The following is a 24128-nucleotide window of genomic DNA, read 5'->3' as shown; positions in this document are numbered from 1 at the left end:
GATTCTTCAGGCAAGAATACTGGAGTGGGTTGCTATTTCCTTCTCCAGGGGATCTTCCCAACCCAGGGATCGAACCCAGGTCTCCTGCATTGCGGGCAGATGCTTTAACCTCTGAGCCACCAGGGAAGCCCTTAATGACACTTAAAAATTCTAAACCCTGAAGTTAAAGTTTCAAGTAAAGAAGATGCCCTACTTAAAAAAAAAAATTGTTATAAACTCCTTGAGCATAGGAGCTGCGTGTTAATATTTGTATTCCAAGTGGCTAAAACAAGACCCCGAATGCAGTTTCTTAACTAATGGCAATTTAACTGATCTACAAAATAAGCATTTTTTTAAAGTTCCTTGCCTCTTTTTTTAAATTTACACTTATTTATTTACTTGCGGCATGTGGGATCTTAACTTCTCAACCAGAGATTGAACCCAGGCCCCCTGCATTGGGAGTGCAGAGTCTTAGCCACTGGACCACCAGGGAACTCCCCAAAAGAAGCATTTTTAATCAAAATATTTTTTTTCTTTTCTTTTACGTGGAGAGAAGGAGTGGGATTTGTGTTACACGAGCTCTATGAGTTAAACTTTAACATACAATTTTAATGATCTGCTAAAGAAATTGGATTTTGTGGGCCAAATGCAGAGAAAACAAAGTCATATATTATATATATAAATAAGTTATAAATATATCTATATCTTTATATAAATACCTATATATATATATGTGTATGTATGTGTACATATATGTATATATAGGAATAAACAGGAAAACTTTTCTAGTTCCCAGATAGTAGAACAAATAAAAGAAGTCTGGAAACGTAAGACAGAATGGTAAGACATATGCACAATGCAAATTTTTCAATTGAAATGGAAAATTGATGACAAATTTTACATCTATTCCTCTGATAATTGAAGTAATAATATGGGGTGCCGGAGTCCCACTCCAGCTGGTCCAGGGGTCCCCAAGGGGTGAACGGCGTCGGCGAAAGGAAAAGAAAGGAAACAGAGTTTTTGATGGCCCAAGGACCATAATCTTTATTGCTTTAGTCTCTATTTATATAGCACATGTTCTTCTACGTAATGATTCTTACAATATTTTTCCATTCAAATCAACATCCCCTGATTCTAAGATGTGTTAAAAGTTTTTTCCTAGTCCTTTGTCACATTTTGGTTACATGTTTACCCCGAAACCTATTTTTATTTTACTAGAACATAGTCTATGAATCATGTTATTCCATCTACTTTTTCTGTACAGCCTGCTACTACAGCGAATACAGAGTCTTGCTTCAGTGAATAAGTAATATACTGGTGTCTAAGGGCCAAAGTTTCTCATAGTACAGCCATTGTCAGTGGTGGCTTGTTTACCGTCTGCCCGCATACCACAAGACTATTTCTGGCAGGGGCAAGTCTTTCGCAGTTTACCTAGAAACTATGTACAATACAATTCATATATTTCTTTTCCGTTTATGCTTAGATTCTGAGGGGAAAAGGCAATTGGCTTAGTTTCTGTAATTTTCCCTGATACATGACCCAAATTTTCCAGTCATCAATAACAATCTCCTCATGAGGCCAGGTCACAATAGGCTTAGGGCTTGTTTTCCAAATGATCATGGCCTTATTCCCTGGCTGAATGTTAGGGATCCACCAGTCAAGGGCCTCAGTAGGTTTAATCATTTTGGGAATGTTTCTCTGGGGCAAGGGATCATTTTTCTTTTTCCTGGACTCTCATGACCTCATCATGGAAGCCCCTACAACTCCAGCCATCAAAGAATGAAACAGAGCTAGCCACAACAAAAGCATAGAAACAGGAAGGAGGGAAGGTTCCGATCCTGGAGAGAAACTGCTTTGCAGTTTCTTCTTGAGTGGTGCCGTGACTTTGTCATCCGGCAGTAGTTCCAGAACGGCTCCCAACAATGGGGGTTAATTGTAATCTGACTAGGAGGACTTAGAAAGGATCGTGCATAAAATTCACAGTGAAGAAGTCAAGGAAACTGGCTTTTCTGAAGACTATAAAGTTTTACAAAATAATTTTACTACAAAGAAGCCAAGTCTAACCTAAGTTATAAAAAATATTACTCGATGTGAGCAATTTGTGGTGTTGAAAAATACTACAATACAAAATGGTACCTTATTAATGAACGTGAAATTCTAAAATTGTAATTCTAATTAGTTACATACAATTAAATCTCTATTTTATTGCAAAAGAATTGAATGAAAATAAAGTTTGAAAAGTGTAAAAACTTGAGCTTTATTTTGCTACTTCATAAAATTACTGGATACTCCTCCTTAGTGTATGGAAACACATCTTCTTATATTTAAGTATGCATGCTAAGTTGCTTCAGCCGTGTCCAACTCTTTGCAACTCTGTGGACGGTAGCCTGCCAGGCTCCTGCGTCCATGGGATTTTTCAGGCAAGAATACTGGAATGGGTTGCCATTTCCTACTCTAGGGGATCTTCCCCACCTAGGGATTGAACTTGAGTCTCTTATGTCTCCTGCATTGGCAGGCGGGTTCTTTACCACTAGCGCCACCTGGGAAATCCATATTTAATATACATATCTGATTCATAAATAAGAGATTATCAGAGCAGGGAAAAAAACTGCTTTATATTTTTAAAACAGCTTTTCATGAATTAAAGGCCATGAAAAACATGAAATGCACAAGGTTTTGTAAACATACGGAGATTAAAGAGGTTGCTTTATGTTCTCTCTGTGTTCTCCAAAGCATGCTGCCTTCTGTCTGAAGGACCATCATACAAAGCTCATTTGAGGAAACAATCCTTCTAAAGCTTGTTGAGGCTCTGAGCTGAAATTACATCATTTTTTTTTTCTAATTCAAAAAGATAAATTTATTGGAAACCAAAGCATTTAAACAATTAAAAACCGATGCTTTTCTGAGTTGTCAAGTTATGGTCAGAGAGCAGTGAAGCTAGAGGAGCGGGCCTAAACACTGCCCCTAAGCCCTCGGGTCCCTGCCCTCCCTTTGTACCTTGGGATCTGAGCTCTCCAGGCTGCATTCTAAGGTTTCCCCATCAGGGCTACAGACTGAGTTTGGCATATGGCATGTCCTGGCAGGAAACTAGAAGCAGGAGGAAGGGAGAAGGTAATTCCCCTCTCCCTCTCTACCTTGGAAAAGTTATTTTGTTACTCTCTTTTCCCTTATCTGACATTTTTTTTTCCATATAGCACTTGAGATTATCTGTAATTATATTATAGGTTCACTTCAGTTCAGTTACTTAGTCGTGTCCAATTCTTTGCGACCCCATGGACCGCAGCACACCAGGCTTCCTGTCCATCACCAACTCCCAGAATTTACCCAAACTCATGTCCATTGAGTCGGTGATGCCATCCAACTATCTCATCCTCTGTCGTCCTCTTCTCCTCCTTCCCTCAATCTTTCCTAGCATCAGGGTCTTTTCAAATGAGTCAGTTCTTCGCATCAGGTGGCCAAAGTATTGGAGTTTCAGCTTCAACATCAGTCCTTCCAATGAACACTCCAGACTGATCTCCTTTAGGATGGACTGGTTGGATCTCCTTGCAGTCGAAGGAACTTTCAAGAGTCTTCTCCAACACCACAGTTCAAAAGCATCACATCTTCGGTGCTCAGCTTTCTTTCTAGTCCAACTGTCACATCCATACATGACTACTGGAAAAACCATAGCCTTGACTAGATGGACCTTTGTTGGCAAAGTAATGTCTCTGCTTTTTCATATACTGTCTAGGTTGGTCATAACTTTCCTTCCAAGGAGTAAGCATCTTTTAAGTTCAAGCCTGCAGTCACTATCTGCAGTGATTTTGGAGCCCAGAAAAATAAAGTCAGCTGTTTACACTGTTTCCACTGTTTACCCACCTATTTGCTATGAAGTGATAGGACCGGATGTCATGATCTTAGTTCTGAATATTGAGCTTTAAGCCAACTTTTTCACTCTCCTCTTTCACGTTCATCGAGAGCCTCTTTAGTTTCTCTTCACTTTCTGCCATAAGGGTGGTGTCATATGCATATCTTGATTCCAGCTTGTGCTTCCTCCAGCCCAGCATTTCTCATGATGTACTCTGCAATTAAGTTAAATAAGCAGGGTGACAATATACAGCTTTGAAGTACTGCTTTTCCTCTTTGGAACCAGTCTGTTGTTCCATGTCCAGGTCTAACTTTTGCTTCCTGACCTGCATATAGATTTCTCAAGAGGCAGGTCAGGTGGTCTGGTATTCCCATCTCTTTCAGAATTTTACAAGGTTTGTTGTGATCCACACAGTCAAAGGCTTTGGCATAGTCAATAAAGCACAAATAGATGTTTTTTTGGAACTCTCTTGTGTCTTCGATGATCCAGCGGATGTTGGCAATTTGATCTCTGGCTCCTCTGCCTTTTCTAAAACCAGCTTGAACATCTGGAAGTTCACAGTTCACATATTGCTGAAGCCTGGCTTGGAGAATTTTGAGCATTACTTTACTAGCGTGTGAGATGAGTACAATTGTGCAGTAGTTTGAGCATTCTTTGGCATTGCCTTTCTTTGGGATTGGAATGAAAACTGACCTTTTCCAGTCCTGTGGCCACTGCTGAGTTTTCCAAATTTGCTGGCATATTGAGTGCAGCACTTTCACAGCATCATCTTTCAGGATTTGAAATAGCTCAACTGAAATTCCATCACCTCCACTAGCTTTGTTCATGGTGATGCTTCCTAAGGCCCACTGGACTTCACATTCCAGGGTGTCTGGCTCTAGGTGAGTGATCACACCATCGTGATTATCTGGGTCATGAAGATCTTTTTTGTACAGTTCTTCTGTGTATTCTTGCCACCTCTTCTTAATATCTTCTGTTTCTGTTGGGTCCATACCATTGTGTCATTTATTGAGCCCATCTTTGCATGAAATGTTCCCTTGGTATCTCTCATTTTCTTGAAGAGATCACTAGTCTTTCCCATTCTATTGTTTTCCTCTATTTCTTTGCACTGATTACTGAGGAAGGCTTTCTTATCTCTTCCTTGCTATTCTTTGGAACTCTGCATTCAAATATGTATATCTTTCCTTTTCTCCTTTGCTTTTCACTTCTCTTCTTTTCTCAGCTATTTGTCAGGCCTCCTCTGACAGTCATTTTGCTTTTTTGCATTTGTTTTTCTTGGGGATGGTTTTGATCCCTCTCTCATGTACAATGTCATGAACCTCCATCCATAGTTATACAGGCACTCTATCAGATCTAGTCCCTTAAATCTATTTCTCACTTCCACTGTATCATCATAAAGGATTTGATTTAAGATACCTGAATGGTCTAGTGGTTTTCCCTACTTTCTTCCATTTAAGTCTGAATTTGGCAATATGGAATTCATGATCTGAGCCACAGTCAGCTCCTGGTCTTGTTTTTGCTGACTGTACAGAGCTTCTCCTTCTTTGGCTGCAAAGAATATAATCAATCTGATTTTGGTGTTGACCATCTGGTGATGTCCATGTGTAGACTCTTCTCTTGTGTTGTTGGAAGAGGGTGTTTGCTATGACCAGTGCGTTCTCTTGGCAAAACTCTATTAGCCTTTGCCCTGCTTCATTCTGTACTCCAAGGCCAAATTTGCCTGTTATTCCAGGTGTTTCCTGACTTCCTACTTTTGCATTCCTGTCCCCTATAATGGAAAGGACATCTTTTTTGGGTGTTAGTTCTAAATGGTCTTGTAGGTCTTCATAGAACTGTTCAACTTCAGCTTCTTCAGTGTTACAGATCAGGGCATAGACTTGGGTTACTGTGATATTGAATGGTTTGCCTTGGAAACGAACAGAGATCATTGTGTTGTTTATGAGAATGCATCCAAGTACTGCATTTTATAGTACTGTATCCAAGTACTGCATATTATAGATTGCATCCAAGTACTGCATATTATAGATTGCATCCAAGTACTGCATATTATAGGTGATAACATATTAAATGAGACTTTTTCTGTTGCTTGCAAATTTTCACTAAAGCCGAAAGGAGGATGACAAAGCATAATGAGCAAACAGACTTCTGAAAGAGAGGTACTAAAAATATCCATGCAGGACTTACTAATCAACAGCAAGATCAATCCAGTGACCACCACCCCATCCAAGCTACTTAAGACTAAAAATTTGAGGCAGAATTCTTTGAAGGGAAATGATAAAAGTAAGGAGTAATTATACTTGTATCTTCCTTCTCCATTCAGATAAAACCCAGGAGTGGTATTTCCACCTGCTAGAGAAGCACTCAAGGATGCAGGATGCAAAGAGAGAGAGAAGCATTTCCCTCAGGCTGGAACTCAGGAAGCTACAGAACTCAAAGGCTCAGCCCCAGAGGATCCACCACATGGTGAGGAATGAGAAGAGTTCTTAGAAGAACATGGCTTGTATCACCAAGATTCTAGAGGGACATGTGAACCCTAAGACGGACGCCTGCTTCTCACCTTGAGAAGGCCCGGTGCTGCCTAGAGCATCAGTGCCTCTCTTCTAAACCTCATTCTGCTGATGTAGTCATGAAAGTTACCCAGTAGGAGTAAGGAAGGAGTAGAGAAAGAGTGAAGGAAAATAAAAAAAAGCCCCTTGATTAAACATCATTTTTTTGTGGCTGATATCTTGTTTTATTTGAAATTAACTTTGTTTGCCCTAGCTGAAAGTGAAAAAGTGAAAATGTCAGTCGCTCAGTTGTATCGGACTCTTTGCAACACAATGGACTGTAGCCCACCAGGCTTCTCTGTCCTTGGAATTCTCCAGGCAAGAATACTGGAGTGGGTAGCTATTCCCTTCTCCAGGGGATCTTTCCAAACCAGGGATCGAACCCAGGTCTCCTGGATTCTTTACTGTCTGAACCACAAGGGAAGCCTGTTTGCCCTGATTAATGGTAACTAACTGATAATTACATAATATTATGAACTTTTTCAGTTAATTGCTACAGTGTAGAAAATGTGGCAAGTCAGTTTCAGACACAGGAGTCAAATGTGTTTTAACCCACTAAGAGTACTTTTTAAATACTCACAGTATAATATAATGCCAAGATTATTAAAAACCATTTCCTTTGGTAAGGCATCTATTAATTAATTAACTGAGAACCAAGTCTGCAAAGTAGAACTCAATAGTAGTGGCTTTCTCTTAGTAGACTAGATGCATCTTAAATGTCAGTGGTTAGAAAAATTGAACCACCTTATTCAGACCATCTAATAAACCAGTTTGAGAAATATTTTTTAAGTTAATGAGTCTGTATCCTTAGTAAATGTTTACAGTATCGGTCAAGAACCTTGACTGGCTTCTGTGCCATGTATTTTCAGCAACTAAAACTGAGCTTTGTACAAGGTCAAATCTCAGTTTGTTGTTGTTCCGTCACCCAGTCGTGTCCGACTCTCTGCAACCTCATGGACTGTAGCACCCCAGGCCTCCCTGTCCCTCACCATCTAACAAAGTTTGCCAAAGTTCATGTCTGCTGCATCAGTGATGCCATCGAGCCAACTCATCCTCTACACCCTCTTTTCCTTATGATCTGTGAAGGGAACACCCTTCACAGATCACTGCCTTGTTATGACAAAGGGGCTTGTGTAACTCAATGAAACTATGAGCCACACCTTGTAGGACCACCCAAGACGGACAGGTCATAGTGGAGAGTTCCGACAAAACATGATACACTGGAGGAGGAAATGGCAAACCACTCCAGTATACTTGTGGTGAGAATCTCATGAACTGTATAAAAAGACAAATCTCAGTAAATAAATACATAAAGGATTAAATAAGCACTTAAGAAGGATCTAAATAAAATTCCATACCAATAAGAAAGCAAATTACACATGAGCTCATGCTTTTTCTTTTAAATTCTATTTATCTCTAATGTTTATAATAAATAATTGACTGAAATGTAGAAATTTTAGTGAATCATGAGTTTTGCCTAAAGCATCATAGAAGTTTTATTCCCCATCCCTTACCCCCACTCTCACATGTATACAAATATACTGAATCAGTTGCCTTTTTTCATTTTATTTTCTTTTTTTGAATGACTGTTTAATGGGATAACTAGATATTTTGGTTTCACATCATCACAGCGAAGTGTGCAGTAATTAAAAAGATGATTTCAAATGGTATTTACATTTAACAACATGCACCAACTTCACCATATGCTTTCTACCCTTGTCAACTTGTTTATGTGGCATTTAATCTGCAGAAAACAGCTTTGTTCCTCATGGCTGGAGTCACAAACGGTGAAAACAAACAGAATGAAAGGTAAAAGGAAACTGCTCACTGAATTCACCTGTGCACAAGGCAGTATCTCTTCCTGAAACTCTGGTGTGATAATTCTAGGAGAACTCACACTACAAAGGGACACATTCAGCACAGGGTTTTTCACAATTTCTTTTCCTGAATTCTTAACATAGGGTGGTATCCAAACTCGAGTGGCCACTGACAAGGGCAAGTTTCTGCACTGGGTATGCATGAGAGTACATGCCAAATGTGGGTATGATTTTGTTCCCCAGAAAGATTCTCCCCTCAAAAAATATCAGTAGTAGTTACCTTCATGAGAGGGACTGGTAAGCTGGAAATTGACATTTTACTCTGCTTTATAACTATCCATATTGATGCTATTTTTTTCCTTTCAGGTTCTACAGTTAACGTTAAAATAGAATCAATATACCAAGGTGTCATGGTCTAGTCAGATGAGAATTGCTGCTTCTAGATTTGCGACTGCAAGTGTTAATGTCTCAGTCGCGTCCGACTCTTTGCAACCTCATGAACCATAGAACCCGCCAGGCTCCTCTGTCCATGGAATTCTCCGGACAAGAATACTGGAGTAGGTTGCCATGCCCTCTTCAGATCTGCAACTAGATTTCTGACTAGATTATCCTATATGAGTAGGATATAGAGAAAGAGATTCAAAATGTATGTAACAAATACAAGCATTATTTGTAACCATGTTCGTCATCCAGTGTGGGAGAGAGGGAGGACTGTCAGTTAAAACAAGAAGTTACGTTTTCACCACCTGCAGTCAAAATTTTGGTGAGAAAGAATGAGGACCATTACGAGTTCCTGTCCAGCCATTAGAGAAATTCTCCTTCTTTGGTTGGCTACAGAAAACACAGTACAATAACATTAACTGAGTATCTATCTTGTTGCCATAGCCTGTCCAAAGAAACAGCCATTGAATACTTAAAGGACCATGTGACTGTCACACTATCAGTAAGACTGAACAAGAAAGCTTTGAGCTGCTTAGGTTTGGGCTCCTCACTGAAAATTAAGTCATCTAACCTTTTTTAAATATTCAGATAAGGCATTAATACTCTTACGTATCAAAAATAACATTCAAACATATCATAACTTACAATTAGAGCATAAAGACAGTTTATTAACAGGCAACTATATTCCTACAACATAGAAGCTTAGTATCTGGTCACCAAAGGAAGAAAATTCCATTACCAGGGGGCAATTGCTTCAAGAGTTTCTCAGCCTAGGAGAATATTATCCTAGCATTTCACAGTCTCAAAATCTTCCTTAATGTGTCTTGGGTTGGTTTCCTGAGAAATAGACTCTGATACTGCTATTTGCATGCAGGAGTTTTGTTGGGAGGTGCTGTAGTGAATCATTTAATCTACTTGTAGGACATATATTTTTAACCTTAAAAATGCATTCCAATATGCATTGCATGTGTGGGTGCATGCCAAGTCGCATCTAACTCTTTGCAACACTATGAACTGTAGCCACCGGCTCCTCTAACCATGGGATTCTCCAGGCAAGAATACTGGAGTGGGTTGCCATCCTCTCTTCCAGGGTATCTTCCCAACCAGGGATCAAACCCCTGTCTCTTGCATCACCTGCATTGGCAGGCAGGTTCTTTACACTAGCACCACCGGGGAAGCCCATACAGGATACCTAGAATGGTCAAATTCAAAGAGTCAGAAAGTACGTTGGGAGATGCCAGGGGCCAGGGTGTGGGTGGTGGTGGTGGGGAAGGGGAATGGGGAGTTGGTGTTTAATGGGGACAGGGTTTCAGTTTAGAAAGGTGAAAAATCTTGGAGATGGATGATGGTGAGAATTGCACAACAATGTGGATGTACTTAGTGCCACTGAACTGTACAGTTAAATACGGTTAAAACAGTATGTTTTGTATTAAGTGACTTTTGAAAGTGGAAGTGCAAGTGGCTCAGTCATGTCTGACTCTTTGTGACCTCATGGACTATACAGTCCATGGAATTCTCCAGGCCAGAATACTGGAGTAGGTAGCCTTTCCCTTCTCCAGGGGATTTTCCCAACCCACGGATCAAACCCAGGTCTCCCACATTGTGGGCAGATTCTTTACCAGCTGAGCCACAAGGGAAGCCCAAGAATACTAAAGTGGGTAGCCTATCCCTTTTCCAGAAGATCTTCCTGACCCAGGAATCAAACCAGGGTCTCATGCATTGCAGGTAGATTCATTACCAACTGAGCTATCAGGGAAGCTCCAAGTGACTTTTATCACAATTAAAAAAAAATTAAAAATAAAAAAGAAAGCAAAACAAGGCTGAACAGAGGGAGAAATTAAAACATGACTGGATTTCCACGTGAGGCCTCAGTCAGTTCTCCAGGCTGTGGAACTGGTGTAGCCTTTCAGAATCATCTTAAACTGAGACAAGCAGTCAGCACTTAGTACCTTTCTATCAATCAGTCAGGGACTTTCCTGGTGGTCCAGTGGTTAAGAATCTACCTTGCAATGGAAGGGATGCATGTTCAATCCCTGGGTGGGGAAGATCCCCTGGAGAAGGGCATGACAACCCACTCCAGTATTCTTGCCTGGAGAATCCCATGGACAGAGGAGCCTGGCAGGCTACAGTTCATGGGGTTACAAAAGAGTTGGACACAACTTACCAATTAAACAACAAATCAAGCAGTCTTAAGATGAGGGTGTAATTTTGGGACAGGCATCTCTCTGACAGAGGCCAAGCATTGAGGAGAACTCAGCTGTAGGTAGTCTACAGACAACAAACCTTCCTCCCTCCCAGCTGAGGAAATAAGTGTCTTGGTCAGGAAAAATGGATGAGGCAGCACTTCACAGCATCCACTAGACAGGATGTCTTAATTACTGGGAAACGTACTGCGTGTGATAAATATCTCTGTCTCTCTGATGTTTTCATCTCTCAAATTAGACTGTGATGAATATATATATATATATATATTTTAAAGAATAGTTAAAATCCCATGAATTTTGTCTTTTGGGAATACTTGGACCTAAAAGGCCATGTTTCTAAATGACAGACAGGATGACTCCCCTTCAAAATATGGAGAGGAAATAATGTATTGATGAGGAAAAATACAACATTTGCTATATTGTTTTCAGTGAATTAACTGGTATGAAAAATTTCACATTAATTGAGTAAAGTTGACAGCAATAACAGTATTATTTAACAGTGATGAGTGTTACAGTGAGCTGTGTTATACAGTCCAGGGGACTTGGATAAGTTCTTCTGTCTATCATAAAAGCCTGCTCTCTAGGGAAGTCATCTGTTTTCAATAATAATGGTTAGCAGTGACTATCAGAACCCTGAGGACAACTCTCAAAGCTGCTATGAACACAGGCAGTATAAATATATGAAATGATGACATTTGGGATATTACCAGTACATCATAAGCGATAGTATTTAGTCATTCACTAGCTGAACTTCCTGCAGTGTATCAGGCAATATGTGTGTGTGCTCAGTTGCTCAGTCCTGTCCAATTCTTTGTGAGCCCATGGAATGTACTGGGGCAGCCTCCTCTGTCCATGGGATTCTCCAGGCAAGAATACTGGAGTGGGTTGCCATGCCCTCCTCCAAAGTATCTTCCCGACTCAAGGATTAAACCTATGTCTCTTATGTCTCTTGAACTGGCAGCAATTCTTTACCACTGAGCCACCTAGGAAGCCCAGCAGGCAATATACTGATGCCTAAAACAAGACCTTATGGTAAAGTTAATGAGTTCAAAATTGCGTAGGTGTATACACATACACAGATATCGTGTGTGTATACGGACATATACAATATTTGTGATGCAAAAAAGTTTAAGATCTAGAGTTACAAAGATAAATATCATGGTCCCTGCCTATGGGTCCATTATCTCAGTGAAGATACTGCTACTGAGGTGTGCTTGGTGAACACATGCTCTGAGACTGGAACACAACTCCATAAGAAGGCAAAAGGACCAGGGATTTTAGTTTGGGATTTAGAGACGAATATTAGGCTTTTCACTCACTGCATGAACATGGACAGCCTCTTAACCTTACCAAGTTTCAGATCATTTGTGAGAAATAGGAAGACAAGTGTCTACCTCATGGGACAGACTTCAGTATGGCCCAATTTTGTATGGTGACTGGTATAGAGTGCAACACACTAGATATTAGCTAGTATTAGTAGCTTTTGATGTTTTTACGGTCTCCTCCCTGCCTCTATCAACACTCATTTTTAACATGCAATGAGTTCTCAGGAATAAAAGTAGGGTGAAGTGAAATGAAGTCGCTCAGTCGTGTTTGACTCTTTGTGACCCCATGGACAATACAGTCCATGGTATTCTACAGGTCAGAATACTGGAGTGGGTCGCCTATCCCTTCTTCCCAATCCAGGAATTGAACCAGGGTCTCTTGCATTGCAGGCAGACTCTTTACCAACTGAGCTTTCAGGGAAGCCCAAAAGTAGAGTGGATAATTGCAAAAGAAACAAGAAAACCACCCAGGTCTCAGAGAGTAAGAGTACAAGACATACCTCTGCACACCCACCCAGGTCTCAGAGGGTAGGAATACAAGACATAACTCTGCACCTATGCTAATATTATTCCTCACCCAAAATATGTCATAAAAAGTACCTTCTTAGTTAAGTAAAGCCTAACATGGACTAAAATCAGTGTGTGTGTGTGTGTGTGTGTGTGTGTGTTAAGTTGCTTCAGTCGTGTCTGATTCTTTGCGACCCTATGGACCGTAGTCCATAAAGCTCCTCTATGTCTATGGGGTTCCCCAGGCAAGAATACTGGAGTGGATTGCCGTGCCCTCCTCCAGGGAATCTTCCTGACCCAGGGATCAAATTTGAATCTATGTCTCCTGCATTGGCAGGCAGGTTCTTTACCACTAGCACCACCTGGGAAGCCCAAAATCAATATAGTGTACTGATATAAAATATAACATGTATTATAATTAGAGCTCTCTGGTTGTCAAGGGGTATCAATTGGTGGTGAGAGGAAGCTAAGAGAAAAAGACTATTTTATTACTAGATCAATACTGAAGTCAACCATAAGTCAGATAGTGAACAAAATTGAAAATATAATGAGTTGGTCATAACAGCAGTCTTCATTGATATAAGCCTTTAAAATGGAGGCAGTGTCCCTTTAAAGAAGAGATAGCTCTAAAGTCTTCCCGTCCTCTTATGATATGTACAAAGATATACTAAATGAATTCTTCCAGTATGTAAAATCTATTACTTCTAAATATTAAATCACTGACTATTCAACAATGTTTATTTTGAATGCTAAGAGCATACAATAGCCCATTTGCAATAGTTTAAATCAGCTTTTCAGAATCCTAAATTACTCCATGTCCATTTTCTGCCTAGTGGGATTGGTGTGGGAGAAAAGTGGAGAATGACTGTACTTGGGGAGGACAAGGAAAGGAAAGGAAGAAAATTCTTAAAGTTTCATGTGTCCTTGGAGGGGCTGATTGCAATCATGCATGGTAGTCTGTCCAGTACTGAATCCATTAGGACTCTTGATTGCAAGTAACAGGAACTAAATCTGATGGAGTTAAACAGAATAAAAAATTGAACTATGTACAAATAAATATAAATATTTTATATCCATAAATATTTTATATTTAAAATATACATCTATTCAGGGTAACTCACAGACTCAGAATGGCTAAGGAAACATGAATACATGCAGCTAGAACCCTATCGAAAATCACACCATAGGATCAGTGTGGTGAGAACACACCTGCAGCTACCTCTGGGCACTAGACACAGACCTGGTCCAGTACCCCCCCCGGAATAGGATGCTGCACCTGTTTCCACATGACTGCCCTTGGAAGCTGTAGGTGGATTTGACATCTCAATGTTCAGAACAAATCGTCTCCTGCTTTTGCCTTTTTGTACAATTAGCTCCAGATTCAGATTCTGATGGGTGAAACCTGCCTGAAGTATTGAAGATTTGTACTTCCCAGCTTATAGATGGGAGGTGGGCTCTGCTTCCTAACGTGACATATGGCAGAGAGTTTATCAAATGAAGGAAGCAATTGAGAGACTAGAAAGTGAAAGAAAATGACAGATATCCTCTCTAAGGCCCAAGGAGAAGTACCAGTTGCCAAAAGCCTTCCCTCCCATGACTTCAAAGTTAATTTTTTTCTATCTCTTCAGCTGTTATATTTCTAAGTCTTATGTAGATCATTTTGATAACTAGTATGTTTATGAAATTATCTACAGGTTTTAGACAGTTTTGGTTTCTTTAAATTTAAATGCCTTGTTGAAGGTTACACACCAAATGGTAAAGAGGAATCAGATTTAAGGCACAGATACCGGCTTCCCTGAATTTAATGCTAAAGACGTTGTGTCCTCCTTGTGTTTTCTAAGGATAACAATTCATTATTCATTCAAATTGAATTGTTCTAGTGAACAACATGAAAATTATCTTGCTTCAGCTATTCACAGCAAACTAAAAAAGCCAAGTGGGGCTTTTATTGAATATTATAAGGGACAGATTCCAATAAAGCCCTTATCTCTTGATAACATTCACTAGTAACTCAATTCAGAAATTACCTAACAAAGTTCAGCTGTGAAGCAAGGCATTCAAATGAATTTGCTCAAGCATGACCAAAAAGACTTGTGCCAAATACTGATTCATGACTCTTCAGGGCCTCTCTGAGTAATTTTCTTTGCCTATCACTATGATATATACGTTGGGAGGTGGTATATGCTTTCTGATGTGAAAGCCCCAAAAAGTAGATGAGGACCTAACACCTGGTACATCTGTAGTGTTGTAGTCACAACAGGCAGAGGGGTCAAAAAGAACCAGGTCAAAGAAATGGCCGTTTGCTTTTTCAGGCTGTGGTCTGTTTTGGAATTTTCTCACCATTGTTTGCTTTTGTTTTAGGGGATATTTTGCTAGTGTAGGCAAATTAATTCCTAAATTTTAGGAAAAAAAATGTTTCTTCTTAATTTTCAAGACTAGCCTTTATTTACCCTTCATACATGAAAATGTGTGTACATGTGAAAGGTTGGCTGCCTTCTGTAGGCAAAAGAGTCCTTCACAGAGTTCAACCATCTCACCAGGAGGATGGCATTGGTGTTAAAAGTAAGATTCCTACAACTAGTGGGTGCCACTTTATCCACATGTGTGTGTATCTCCTTTGTGAACCTAAGCTGTGCGTCTAGGAGCAAGAAGTAGGGACCAGACAGCATGGAATTAAGGAAATCCAGATTCTGAATGTAGCATGCTTGTGTGCTAAGTTGCTTAGGTCATGTCCGACTCTTTGTGACCCTATGGGCCATAGCAGCCTACCCTCTAAATCCAGTTCCATTTGCTACAGAAACTATACAACGATTCAGGAGACAAAGAAGGCAACTCTCTGCCCTGACTTTTTCTGTCATGTAGATCAACTGAAAATTTAACAAGCTACCCAATAAGCAGGCTGACCTAGGCAGATCATTTAAACACTCACAGGTAGCCCTAAGGATACTGATTTCAGTTCTAAAAAGTGGCTTCCTAACAAGGAAAGCTCCTCAACAAAGGAGTTGTGAGCCCCTGACCCCAAAGGCATTCTAGCAGAGAAAGGATGGCAGTAGGTTCCACATCCTACACAAGACGCTCAGTTAATGGATTAATGATGGATAGCAGTCAGTGGTCTGCAAAATGCCTTCTAACCTCAAGGCCCCGTGATTCTAAAAGCCAGCTATTAGAAACAGAACTGCAGTCACACCAAAGAGCTGCCAGATGAAACAGATAATGAAGACAAACATCGATGACAGGGTGGAGCCTGAAGAGCAAACTCTCAGAATCAATACCTCAGTTACTGAGTGACGGGTGGCCAAGATACTTGCCAGGGAGTTGCTGGCCTCTCTCAGGCAGGTCAACCTCTCTGACTTTTATGTATGTCTATTTGGCAGCTGTCCTAATGTAACGACTGCAGGACTTCATTTGCAACTCTTTGATTTAACTTGAACAGCAACAAAAATGTATCATATCTGTATAAATTTGCCTCTTTTGCTAAGAAATTTTATGAAGGAGCACTGTATTCTTAATTATCCTTATAAATAGCAGTACCATCTAATGAGCTCAATGCAACATTGCAAGCTTTTAGGGATGGCTTGAGAGGGAGCTGTTTAGAAAATAGGATTTATTTCAGCATCTAAGCCCTTATAAACATTGAAATATGTGAAAATCATCTTTTTAAGCAAAAAAGTAAAATTCCTGTTAATTTACTTCTTTCTGCCTTCACTGGTTGTCGGTTTTTTTGTGTGTTGCCTATATGATTTACCTTTTTTTGTTTTTGACATTGAGTTTGGTAGAAAAGAAGGACTAATGGGTATTATGGGCTCAGAGGGAATTTTATCACCCTGGGCAGCCAGTAATAAAACTTTTTTTTCTCCCTAGCAACCATTTCTTTCCTAAGTAATAGTCAGAAATGAGACATAACTAAAAGGAGGCCACGCATTTTGCCTTCAAACTCTTCCAAAATAGCTCTGATTGCTCCTCCAAAGCCAAGCACTTTCTGGCAGTAGGAGTTGCTTTTTTACTTGCTTTGATGCAACATTCAAAATCATTCTAAATTTCACCTGTGAGTCTGAATTTTTAATCTACTGTTAATGCTTCAAATATTTTTTTTCATTCATTAGGCAACATTTTCAAACTACATTTCCCTGTAATTTTTACCTCATTTAACATTATTACTTGAAATTATTCTGGGATGTGGCTAGTTGCAAGAATTTTCCATAGAATGATGTTTCATTGCTCTGCTCAGTTAAGGACACAGGTGATCTTAACAAAGGGAACGTGGATTATAAGCAACGTGAAGTATGGACTCAAGCATATGTGAGAATAAACATATTCATAATGTGTAAAAATTCCAACATCATACTCTCCATTGTTAACAGAAATAAAAACTATGCAAATATTATTCTCATAAGCAGATTACAAAAGACAAACTGTTCCCTCTACCTTTTCTGTGAGACTACTTCAGTTCCATTTAGCTGTTGGAAACCCCATGAACACCTCGCGGGATGTTCATATAAAGTACCTGCAACTGCCTAATCCTTTGTCATGTACACCTGCTTCATTTCTGTATTTGAAGTTAAAACTGCTTCACCAGGAGTTAAGGAAGGACTCTGGCAGAATTAAGATAGCCTAAGTCATGTCAAGCTAATTTAACATAATTGGGAGTTTGGCATTAGCCCTAGGATCCAGGAATAGCTATAATTGGAAATAATCCAAAAATTTGGAATAAGAGACAGAGAAGGATTTAGACATGGTTCAGCTGAGTCCTTTTAGCCTGAAATTTTGGTATTTGTAATAATTGGAAGAGAAACAGGTTAGGGACTGCGGGAGGGTGGGGTGGAGAAGATGCATTTTCTTTGGAGTCATACACACAGCCAACAGGAAGCAGCTCTCTGGGCTCTCTCAGACAGTGAGCTCTGATTAACTGGGATATTGCTTTGCACCTTCCTTGAGGGACTCACAAAGAGGCATTGTGGAATGTACTTTCATTATTCACCCTTTGCTTCTGCACAAGCTCCTCTGCCAGTCACACATGGATCTTCTCATTGACTGCCTATCACTATGGCATCACAGTTAACTTCCATTTTTGTTCCAACTTCAAATCACTGCCTAGTTGGTACCTCTTAATTTTTCTCTGCCTCGAGTCTACATATATTTGTTGGAAGATTAAATGAAAAAATGAGTGGAAACCACTGATTCCAGCACCAGGAGTGAGGGACTAGAAAAAGCTAGCTTTAATCAGCAATACCAGCACTCTTCTTATTCCTTCTGCCTTGAAAATATTCCTTATATTATCAAAAATATTAATGTTAGTTCCATTCATTAAGATACATAGATACTAGTGTTCAATTAGACTTACTTACTAATAAATTATCTGGGACAGCTGAACCTCATAGGAGAAGTGGGAGGAAGTAGAAATGACATACAGTATGTTGTTGTTTCGTTACTAAGTCATGACCAACTCTTATGTGACCCCATGGGCCCACCAGGCTTTTCTGTCCATGAAATTTCCTAGGCAAGAATACTGGAGTGAGTTGCCATTTCCTTCTCCAGGGGATCTTACCCACCCAGGGATTGAACCCGCATCTCCTGCATTTCAGGCAGATTTTTTAACACTGAGCCACAAAGGAAGCCCAACATGCAGTGTACCTTGGAAAAAGTACCAAAATATTTTCCATAGAATTAATTGGAAAATAAAATTGAGAGACATTTTACAGAAGGCAGTGTCACATTATCATAGTAAGCATCTCTTTTGCAAAAACAGCCTCACTTTTACTGTTTTTAAAATACTTTTCTTTTTGATTTATTTCTCCTATTCTCTTAATAGCCTTAACCATTCATTTGCATCAGCAACTCTTATTAACACAGCCTTCAGTAAGAACTAACAGGCTAATTTTTAATAAATCTAGAGAAAAGAATGGAATTCTGGACAAATCCACAAGGAATTACAGGGGAAATTTCCTAGAGTATTACCAAGTGTATTTGAGACTTAAGATTTTAAGTGTGGTCCATTTTATCCACTATCCTTCAAGTTTGCCTTTAGTGAGGTTACTGTCACTGAAGCTTTAGTAGTGGGCAATTCCAGACAAGTTTGTAAAACTGCTGAGGTTTATCTTTGGCACAAGTGTCTTCCAGTTTAATTGTCTCTTCTCTTTGTGGTCACTTCTCACTCCTAAGTCTAGTAACTCAGTTAAATAGTCATTTTTGGCAGTATAGTTCCATCCATTTCTCTTTACAGTAGAATTTTAAGCCAGCAAACTAGTTTTCTGAATATTTCAAATTCAAACTCTCCAAAATAGAGGTTCAGATTGGTTTTGATAAAGCCTATTACAAGCTGTACAGACTTCTAACATCAGGTCCCATAGAGACGCTTGTCAATTCACTGGACAATGCAATAGATGTCCACCTTGGGTCATATGCTGTCTCTGAACCAATAAGCTGTGAAACAGGAGAGTGAAGATCTTAATGACTTCAGAGTGAAGAAGGTTAGGGATTATATTTCATTACAAAGATGAAGGATGGTATCTCTGTAGCAGCTTCATTGATGATTGTCAACAATCAAGATGTCCTTCAGTGGGTGAATGGATAAAAATAAACAAAAAACTGATATCGCCACATGATAGAATAGAAAGGGATACTCAGGGATGAAAAATGAGCTATTAAGCCACAGAAAGTAATGGAGAAAACAAATGAATATTGCTAAGGGACAAAAACCTATTTTAAAAAGGCTACATAACTGTGTAAGTCCAACTATATGACATTATGGAAAAGAAAACAATGAAGATAGTAAAAAGATTGGTGTTTGATAGAGGGAAGGTTGCACAAGTAGAGCACAGTGGATTTCTGGAGCAGCAAGACCATTATTCTGTATGATTCTGTAATACATAGTGGATTATATGTCATTATACATTAGTTCAAATCCATAGACTATACAACACCGAGAGTGAACCCTAATGTAAACTATGGACTTTTGTTAATAATCCTGAATCAGTATAGGCTCAACAATTGTTAAAAAAAAAAAAAAATTGTACCACACAAGTGCAAGGTGTTAATATTAAGAGAAATTCTAGCAGGGGAAAACTAGGAGGCATATGAGAACTCTCCCTACCTTCTGATCAATTTTCTAACTGCTCTAAAAAATAAAATCTACTAATTAAAAAAAAAAAAATTAAGGCAGGAGACAGAAATAAGCACACAGTGACCAGGATGGAAATATAAAAGACAATAAAATCTGTACCAAAAAAAAAATGCTTTTAAAACACTATTTTTTGCTATAGGTCCAAGTTTCTTAATAAAAAGTACTGACTTATACAACCAATGTGAGTTTGTTTTTTTTATTTTAAACAACACATGTAAAGCCAATCACACTTCATCATTCCTCTACTAGCAGATAAAAGTCTGAAATAATATCTAACCATCTGGCAACTCTGGGGGCTAATTACTTTACAATATTGTAATAGTTTTTGCCATACATTGACATGAATCAGCCATGGGTTTACATGTGTTCCCCTTCCTGGACCCCCCACCCACCTCCCTCCCCATCCCATCCCTCTGGGTCATCCCATTGCCCCGGCCCTGAGCCTTTGTCTCATGCATCGAACATGGAATGGTGTTCTGTTTCACATATGATAATATACATGTTTCAATGCTATTCTCCCAGAACGTCCCACCCTCACCTTCTCCCTCAGAGTCCATAAAATTGTTCTATGCATCTGTGTCTCTTATTCTGTCTCGCATATAGGGTTATCGTTACCATCTTTCAAATATATATAGGTTGCTTTTTATCTGAAAATGTAATGGAGTACATAATCAAGCATAATTTCCTAAACGGAAAATAATGAAATGGCATATTGGTCAAGACTTTGAAAAAGGCACTGCATATGAAAAGAAAAAAGTAAGTCTTTAAGTAGAAAAAAAAAAAAAAAAAACCCCACCAGAAAGGAGCAATACTCAGATGAAAATGCAGTCTCCTGTCTCACAGTTCAGACCTCTTTTCACCACATCACAAGTGGAAAATAAGGCTGGAAGGATGGTACAAACCTATGAAAAGTAAATATGAATAGAAGAGTCTTAATTACAGAGAAAATAGCATTCTGAACAAGGTTTTTATAAACCAGGAGAGGTCAGGATAGACTGGAGTGGAGAACAGAAGCCAACCTTGAGAAGTACCTACTTGATACTTTTATTAAAAATTAGAACTTGAAATAAAAGGAGGCCACATTAAAAAAAAAAAAAGATTTTGAAATATACACCAGCATTTTTTACCCATGAAGAGATCTGGGAGTTCATGAAAGTCAGCAATTACTATTTGTCTGGGACTTGAAGAAAGTAATCTAGAGCTTATGTAAGAAGTGCCTTTTGAAATGAAGTTGAGTCAAGAGAAGTATTAACTTGTAGGATACGAGAAGTCCTCAAAAGACATATTAGGAAAAATCTCTTGTAACAGAACATAAAAGAGACTTTCTTAGCCAACAGATAGGAGAAATAATATTTAGAGAAAGGAAAAAAAGAATAGGATTATTTCCCATCATTTTATTACATAAAGGATATAATATCATGTAGTCTAGCCAAATAAAAAGTGTAGCTCCAGAGAATACCTACACAGAAGGGTCTCAGGATTGACAAGATGTTGGGGTCAGGGTGTGGTGGGTATGACTGTGCTTTATATAGGATGATATAAGAAAAAATGATTATCCATGCAAAATAATGATCTTTCCATTATTTTTAGACAGTCACTAAAAATTGATACTAAAGTTAAGTGGCTTTATTCAGTTCAGTCACTCAGTCATGTCCGACTCTTTGCGACCCCAAGGACTGCAACACGGCAGGCTTCCCTGTCCTTTACCAACTCCTGGAACTTGCTCAAATTCATGTCCATTGAGTCAGTGATGCCATCCAACCCTCTCATCCTTTGCCATCCCCTTCTTCCCCTGCCTTCAATCTTTCCCAGCATCAGGGTCTTTTCCAAGGACTCAGTTCTTCACATCAAGTGGCCAAAGTATTGGAGTTTCAGCTTCAGCATCAGTCCTTCCAAAGAATATTCAGGACTGATTTCCTTTAGGATCAAGGAGATTTGATCTCCTTGCAATCCAAGGGACTCTCAAGAATCTTTTCCAACACCACAGTTCAAAAGCATCAATTCTTCAGGGCTCAGCTTTCTTTATACTCCAAATCTCACATCCATACATGACTACTGGAAAAACCACAACTTTGATTAGACAGACATTTATTGGCAAAGTAATGTCTCTGGTTTTTAATATGCTGTTTAAGTTGGTCAACTGGCTTTATTACTGAATGATAAAAACAATTAAGGATAAGACTAAAGCAGACTTCCAGCTTCCATTTAGTGCATGGTAAAGTAGAAAAATATTCAATATCACAGTAATCCAAGTCTATGCCCCAACCAGTAATACTGAAGATGCTGAAGTTGAATGATTCTATGAAGACCTACAAGACTCCTAGAACTAACACCCAAAAAAGATGTCCTTTTCATTATAGGGGACTGGAATGCAAAAGTAGGAAGTCAAGAAACAACTGGAATAACAGGCAAATTTGGCCTTGGAGTACAGAATGAAGCAGGGCAAAGGCTAATAGAGTTTTGCCAAGAGAACGCATTGGTCATAGCAAACACCCTCTTCCAATAACACAAAAGAAGACTCTACACATGGACATCACCAGATGGTCAATACCGAAATCAGATTGATTATATTCTTTGCAGCCAAAGATGGAGAAGCTCTATATAGTCGCCAAAAAAAGACCGGGAGCTAACTGTGGCTCAGATCATGAACTGCTTATTGCCAAATTCAGACTTAAATTGACAAAAGTAGGGAAAACCACTAGACAATTCAGGAATGACCTAAATCAAATCCCTTATGATTATACAGTGGAAGGACAAATAGATTCAAGGGATTAGATATGATAGACAGAATGCCTAAAGAACTATGGATGGAGGTTTGTGGCATTGTACATGAGGGAGTGATCAAGATCATCCCCAAGAAAAAAAAATGTAAAAAGGCAAAATGGTTGTCTGAGGAGGCCTGACAAATAGCTGAGAAAAGAAGAGAAGTGAAAAGCAAAGGAGAAAAGGAAAGATATACCCATTTGAATGCAGAGTTCCAAAGAATAGCAAGGAGAGATAAGAAAGCCTTCCTCAGTGATCAGTGCAAAGAAATAGAGGAAAACAACAGAATGGGAAAGACTAGTGATCTCTTCAAGAAAATGAGAGATACCAAGGGAGCATTTCATGCAAAGATGGGCTCAATAAAGGACAGAAATGGTAGGGACCTAACAGAAGCAGAAGATATTAAGAAGAGGTGGCAAGAATACACAGAAGAACTGTACAAAAAGATCTTCACGACCCAGATAATCATGATGGTGTGATCACTCACCTAGAACCAGACATCCTGGAATGAGAAGTCAAGTGGGCCTTAGGAAGCATCACTATGAACAAAGCTAGTGGGGGTGATGGAATTTCAGTTGAGCTATTTCAAATCCTGAAAGATGATGCTGTGAAAGTGCTGCACTCAATATGCCAACAAATTTGGAAAACTCAGCAGTGGCCACAGGACTGGAAAAGGTCAGTTTTCATTCCAATCCCAAAGAAAGGCAATGCCAAAGAATGCTCAAACTACCGCACAATTGTACTCATCTCACACACTAGTAAAGTAATGCTCAAAGTTCTCCAAGCCATGCTTCAACAGTACATGAACTGTGAACTTCCAGATGTTCAAGTACGATTTAGAAAAGGCAGAGGAACCAGAGATCAAGTTGCTAGCATCCGTTGGATCATCAAAAAAGCAAGAGAGTCCCAGAAAAACATCTACTTCTGCTTTACTGACTATTGTAAAGCCTTTGACTGTGTGGATCACAGCAAGCTGTGGAAAATTCTTATACAGCCTTGACATATATCTTTTCCTCTTTGGAACCAGTCTGTTGTTCCATATCAAGTTCTAACTGTTGTTTCTTGACCTGCATACAGATTTCTCAGGAGTCAGGTGGTCTGGTATTTCCATCTCTTTAAGAATTTTCCACAGCTTGCTGTGATCCACACAGTCAAAGGCTTTACAATAGTCAGTAAAGCAGAAGTAGATGTTTTTCTGGGACTCTCTTGCTTTTCTGGTGATCCAACAGATGCTAGCAATTTGATCTCTGGTTCCTCTGCCTTTTCTAAATCATACTTGAACACCTGGAAGTTCACAGTTCATGTACTGTTGAAGCCTGGCTTGGAGAATTTTGAGCATTACCCCTATGGCAGAAAGCAAACAGGAACTAAAGAGCTTCTTGATGAAGGTGAAAGAAGAAAGGGAAAAAGCTGGCTTAAAACTCAACATTCACCTTCTCCCTCAGAGTCCATAAAATTGTTCTATGCATCTGTGTCTCTTATTCTGTCTCGCATATAGGGTTATCGTTACCATCTTTCAAATTCCATATATATGCATTAGTATACTGTATTGTTGTTTTTCTTTCTGGCTTACTGGGAC

At 39.2% G+C, this 24128-nt stretch overlaps 1 protein-coding gene across 11 annotated transcripts in view; it reads right to left on the bottom strand.

Annotated features, from left to right (window-relative positions):
- Positions 1 to 24128, bottom strand: part of LOC145509796 (uncharacterized) — an 889905-nt gene that overhangs the window by 296710 nt on the left and 569067 nt on the right. For 2 of the 11 annotated variants that reach the window (XR_014056468.1, XM_081499112.1), the window contains one exon: positions 20583 to 20688. The exons of 8 other annotated variants lie outside the window; for them this stretch is intronic. The gene's annotated coding sequence lies outside the window, so the exon portion shown is untranslated. Of the gene's footprint in view, positions 1 to 18011; positions 18160 to 20582; positions 20689 to 24128 lie in introns of all 11 variants that reach the window. One more of the 11 variants, XR_014056467.1, reaches the window with a different exon arrangement.

This window comes from Giraffa tippelskirchi, chromosome 6, assembly GCF_054371585.1.
Source record: "Giraffa tippelskirchi isolate mGirTip1 chromosome 6, T2T-mGirTip1v1.2.pri, whole genome shotgun sequence".
In the NCBI taxonomy this organism is placed as follows: Eukaryota; Metazoa; Chordata; class Mammalia; order Artiodactyla; family Giraffidae; genus Giraffa; species Giraffa tippelskirchi.
The sequence above is the reverse complement of the archived record's forward strand: the minus strand, read 5'-3'. Positions and strand labels throughout refer to the sequence as shown.